A 5,988-nucleotide genomic window follows, 5' to 3' on the forward strand; every position below is an offset into this window, starting at 1 on the left:
AATTACATTAACGTGAACTCTAACGTGGAAGGAACAAAGAAGTGCCAACGTTAGTGACACTCACCTTTGTCACTAACGTTGGACCAAGCCACCATTAGCCACGTTAGTTGCAACATTAGTTACATTAACATAGAAGCTAACATGGAGGAAAGAATTGATGAGCCAACGTTAGTGACACTCACCTCTGTCACTAACGTTGGAGATGGCAATCACCACCACGTTAGTGGCCACGGTAATACAATTAACTTGAGGCACTAACGTGAGGAGGGACGTTTGGAGTGTTAGTGACAAAGGTAAGTGTCACTAACGCTCTCGAGGCTGAGGCATTCCCACGTTAGGAGTCACGTTAGCTACACTAACGTGGACTCTAACGTAGGGAGGAAGGGCAACGAGCAAACGTTATTGGAAAAGGTGAATGCAAATAACGTTTGCGAAGGACCAAGAAGCAACGTTAGTGGTCATGTTAGTGCCACTAACGTTGAAGTTAACGTGGACCATCTTGGGTTAGGAACGTTAGTGAAAAAGGTGATCGTCACTAACATTCTCGAACCCACATTTTCACTTAACGTTGACACCACTAACATCCTAAACAACATCCATGCCTAACTCACACTTTCTCTGCAAGCAAAGCTGAGCCCATTGAAGACTGCAACTGCTTCAACTAAAGATCCAAAGGCCCATATCCAAGACTTGAAGAGCCAACTAGAAGAGCTGAAGAGTAGTATATATAGGAGTAGTTTTGAACTAGCAGAGGAGCTTTTGGCATTTTAGAGAACTACACTTTGTATATTTTACTTTCTCTGTAACTTCTAGTTTTAGTTTTCATAATGTACTTTACACTTACGCTTTCCATTCCCAGAGCTATGAACAACTAAACCCCTTTTATTGGGTTAGGGAGCTCTGTTGTAATTTGATGGATCAATAATAGTTTTCATTATTCTTCTTCTTTCTTTTCTCTTGATTTTACTAGAAAACTTTCAATCTTCATCCTATTGGGTAGTTATCTTGGAAAAGAAGCTATTCATACTTGGATCTCTTCGGACCTTGGAAGTGGAATGAAGAGATCATGCTAGAAATGCTTTCTCATGTTGGACTAAATTTGGGTTTGGATGGATATGGTGACATATAATCCTACCAATACTTTGATTTGGGAATAAATGTGGTATGATCATTGACCATACTTCATCTCTTCTCATGAGCAATTAGACCAAGGAATTGGCTATTGATCAAGATTTGAGAGATTGGGTTGCCAAGGAATTGGAATCCAATCACTTAAGATTGCTAAGGAGATCAATGAATGCATTGATTGAGGAAGAGATGAGAATGAACTTGATCCGGAGAATACAATATCTCATGAGCCCAATGAACCCCCCATTTCTGATCTTACCCATTCTCTTTACTTTCTGCCATTTACTTTTATGTTCGTCTTCCCCATTCCCCATTTAAGATTCTGCAATTTACTTTCCGTTATTTACATTCAGTCTTTTATTTCCAGCAATTACATTTTCTGCCATTTATTTTCCTGCCATTTAATTTCCTGCAATTCTCCAATCAAATTCTGCTTAGCTCAACTAGAACATTCCTCAAATATAAGTTGCTTGACCAATCAATCCCTGTGGAATTCAACCTCACTCTATTGTGAGTTTTTACTTGACGACAATTCGGTATACTTGCCGAGGAAAATCTGTTGAGAGATAAGTTTCCGTGCATCAAGTTTATGGCGCCGTTGCCGGGGATTGATTTTGTATCAACAATGATTAAATTGGTGGATAACTAGATTAAGCATTTTTCTTTTGTTTGATTTAATTTCTGTTTGATTGATTCACTATCAGTTTCAGTTATTTTCTTTCCGTTACCCCTACCCGTTTGTGGTGTTCTCTTATTTGTTACAATTTAGTTCACTAAACCACTAACTGTTTGATATATTGCATCACTCACACTAATAGCATTTTTAACAAGAATACTCTTTATCTCCCTTTTACTTTGGTCTTGCTGGTTGTTTGACAGGTAGAAGAAGTGGGGCTTCAACTTCTTTTGACTCTGAACCTGAGAGAACCTTCCTTAGACTAAGGAGGGAAGCAAGAAGAAAGAGAGTTGTTGGTGCTGAGGAAGAGGAGGAGTACTTTGAACCAGACATGGATGAGAATATGGAGAACCATCATGAAAAAGAGGCCCACAACCATGGTAGAGAAGGTCCAGCGCATCATGCTGGGCAAGAGAGAAAAGTTATGGGATCTTACATGAATCCAAACCCAGGAAACTGTAGAAGTAGCATCCAAAAGCCAACCATACATGCCAATAACTTTGAACTAAAGCCACAGCTCATCACCCTTGTTTAGAACAACTGTTCATTCGGAGGAGGTGTCCAAGAAGATCAAATCAACATCTCACCACATTCCTGAGGATATGTGATACTGTGAAGTCTAATGGTGTTCATCCTGACAACTATAGACTACTTCTGTTTCCCTTCTCACTCAAGGACAAAGCATCTAAATGGCTGGAATCCTTCCCGAAGGAGAGCTTAAGAACCTGGGAAGATGTGGTGAACAAATTCTTGGCGAGATTCTATCCTCCTCAACGGATCAACAGGTTGAGAGCTGAGGTACAAACCTTCATGCAACAAGATGGTGAAACTCTCTATGAAGCATGGGAGAGGTTTAAGGACTTGACAAGAAGGTGCCCGCCAGATATGTTCAATGATTGGGTGCAGTTACACATTTTCTATGAAGGTTTTTCTTATGAATCAAAGAAGGCAGTAGACCACTCATCTGGGGGATCTCTGAACAAGAAGAAGACCATTGAAGAAGCCATAGATGTCATTGAGATTGTAGCTGAGAATGACTACTTCTATACTTCTGAAAGAGGCAACACTAGAGGAGTAATAGAGCTAAACAACCTGGATGCACTGCTGGCCCAAAACAAGATGATCAACAAGCATCTGGCTAACCTTACCAAGAAGATGAAGAGGAACCAAGTGGCAGCAATCACCACCTCATCAGCAACCCAAGAAGGAGTGAATGCAGAAGCAGAGGGTGATCAGGAATAAGCCAACTACATTGGAAACTCACCTAGGCAGACCCATGATCCATACTCCAAAACTTATAATCCTGGTTGGAGAAACCACCCAAACTTTGGGTGGGGAAATCAACAAGATCAAGGCCAAGATCAGAGACGTCACAACCCCAACAACAATGCGGCTCACCAATATTCCACACAGAGATCATATCAGCACCCACCTAACAACACCTCTCAACATCCATATCAAAACCAAAATGGCCATTCTCATCCCTCCAACCCCAACTCACCATCATCCGAAGATAGACTCTCAAGGATTGAGACTCTACTTGAAGGCATATGTAAGGAACTCCAAGATAATAAGGTGTTCAAGGAGGAGGTGCGAGCTAATATCAGAAACCAGGGAGACACTATTAAGAGGCTAGAATTTCAAGTGGGATACCTCTCTGAGAAGATTCCCAAGCCTACTGACAGCTTCCCAAGTGACACAGAGAAAAACCCAATAGGTGAAGCAATGAAAGTAAGATGGGAAGAATGCAAGATGGTCACTATAAGTGATAGGGAGACTGAGGAAGAGCTGAACAAACCCTTCAAACACTATGGAGATACTTCAGCAGAGAAGCAGGAAGAGGGTCACCAAGAAACCAAAATTATACAGAAGGAGATGCTGAAACTTTATGCACCTTTTCCCCAAAGACTCAAAGGTGGTGTAGAAAAGAGAATATACTCAAAGTTCCTTGATATGTTTACATCTCTCCATGCAACCATACCATTCATCAAGGCTCTCCAACAAATGCCCTCATACATTAAGTATATGAAGGAGCTGCTGACCAGGAAAAGCTCACTCAAGGGAGGGCAAACAATAGTGATAAATAAGGAGTGCAGTGCTCTCATTCAACCAGAGTTGCCTACAAAAAGGAAGAACCCAGGGAGTTTTCACATCCCCTGTGCCATAGGAGAAACAATGTTTGATAAAGGACTCTGTGACCTGGAAGCAAGCATCAACTTAATGCCTTTATCCCTTATGAAGAAGCTGCAGATCAATGAGCTAATGCCCACAGACGTAGTCATCAGGCTGGCTGAAAAAACTCAAAAACAAGCAACAGGAGTGGTTAAAAATGTATTGGTGAAGGTTGGGAACTACTTTCTTCCCACAGACTTTGTCATATTGGAAATGGAAGAGAGTCACCTTCATCCAATCATATTGGGAAGACCATTCCTAGCTACAGCCAGAGTGCTCATAGATGTGGAGCGAGGAGAGCTAACACTAAGGATACATGATGAACAACTCGCATTCAATGTCTTCAAACCCTCACAAGAAGCAGATCAGGAAAATAAGGAACCAAGGGGGGAGCACGCCAGAGCATTGGTGGAAGAAACAAGCATTGAAGCACAAGCTGTACACCTGGGAATCCCTTTGGTTAATGAACAAGACAGTCAGCAGTTGTCACGGCTAAAGGAAAACTAGGAGGAACCTAAACCACCAGAGTTATATGAGACCAGCAATAAAATTTCCTCGAAAAAAGAGGCCACAAAGAGCAGGGCAACATCAAAAGGAACAAAGAAGAAGGCACCAAGGAGATGGAGGAACAAGAAGATCCCTACAGAGGACTTCTCTCCAGGGGATAAAGTGATCTCAGCTTATTTCCTAGATATCCCACCTCATCTTCCCACCATCACATCTCAGCTACCTAAAGTTTTCACCATCAACAGAATTCTCTCCTTAGAACATGTGGAGATTCTTGATGAAGCCAATGGAGATAGATTTACTGCGAGGGGGGAAGATTTGAAGCATTACCAACCACCCTGACAAAGTCAGAACGTCAAGCTAGTGACGCTAAAGAAGTGCTTTATGGGAGGTAACCCATGTTTTATATGCTTTAAAGTAGTTAATAATGCAAGGTTTATGAATTCCAAATCAACTTTGACATATACTTGAACGAATCCTTTTATGCAGCACATAGTGAAGAACAAGTTTGGTGTTCAAGGCATACGAAGAAGAGCATAAATGAAATTCATATCATGTTATTCTTAGAGCCTTGAACAAAACTTTGTACACCACATGGACACAAACTAAGTTTGGTGCACTAATGTTGCATACATGAATAATTAAAAAGTCAGTTGGTTTGCATTCATGAATAGCACTTAGTTAGAAACAAAAACTTTAAAAAGTAGTTATCCCAATTTTTTTTTTAAATTTTGCCGCCACTTTCCATAATTTCATTAATCACATCCCTTTTATTTTGTAGGAGAATTGATGGGACAATTGAAGGAGGTGGGTTCGGCCACCACAAAAGGAGAGGACTATACACGTGTCTTCAAGGGGAATGCATTGGGAAATGTTACCATGCAACATTGAAAGAATGACACGCTTGGAAATCGAACCAACCCCATCATATAGTTGATGATCCTTGTGCTCATCCCATGCTAAACCCCATCCGTTCATCATACACCCACTCCATCAATCCACACCTTTCATTCACTCACCACTTCCATATATAAGTGGTTATTATTCCATACTCCCTTTCACATTCCAATACCCATTCTTTACACTTCCCACTCTCGGAACCCAACTCCCCTTACCCCATCAAAGACACACTCCCCACCTTCACATATCAAAAATCACTTATGGCACCATCAAGCTCAAAAAGGCGAAAGGGAAAGGAGCCTATGGAGCAACACCCTTTTGATGAGAAGAAGTTTAGAACCTTTCACCATGCATTGCAATTCGGGTGGATGGTTGATAAGGAGATCATATATGAGCTAGGTTTTCAAGTCAGAAAAACTGAGTGCCCCGAAATCACAGAGAAGATGGAAAAGAGAAGATGGGAGCTCCTTATTGATCCAGTCATAAAAGTAAATGCAACTCTTGTAAGAGAGTTTTATGCAAATGCAGTCAGGTATGATAAGGCAGATGACTCCTATATAAGCTTCGTGAGAGGGATGACTGTGGATTTCAATCCCATGAGCATC

The 5,988-nt window shown here is 41.1% G+C and overlaps 1 non-coding gene across 1 annotated transcript; it reads right to left on the reverse strand.

The window, feature by feature from the left end:
* Positions 1–2,587: 2,587 nt before the first annotated feature.
* Positions 2,588–2,694, reverse strand: LOC148580223 (small nucleolar RNA R71). The gene has a single exon (XR_015895646.1). It is a non-coding gene; the product is annotated as a small nucleolar RNA R71 (small nucleolar RNA).
* Between the last annotated feature and the right edge of the window lie 3,294 nt (positions 2,695–5,988).

This window comes from Arachis ipaensis, chromosome B10 (assembly GCF_059453495.1).
Source record: "Arachis ipaensis isolate K30076 ecotype BB chromosome B10, ASM5945349v1, whole genome shotgun sequence".
Taxonomy (NCBI): Eukaryota; Viridiplantae; Streptophyta; class Magnoliopsida; order Fabales; family Fabaceae; genus Arachis; species Arachis ipaensis.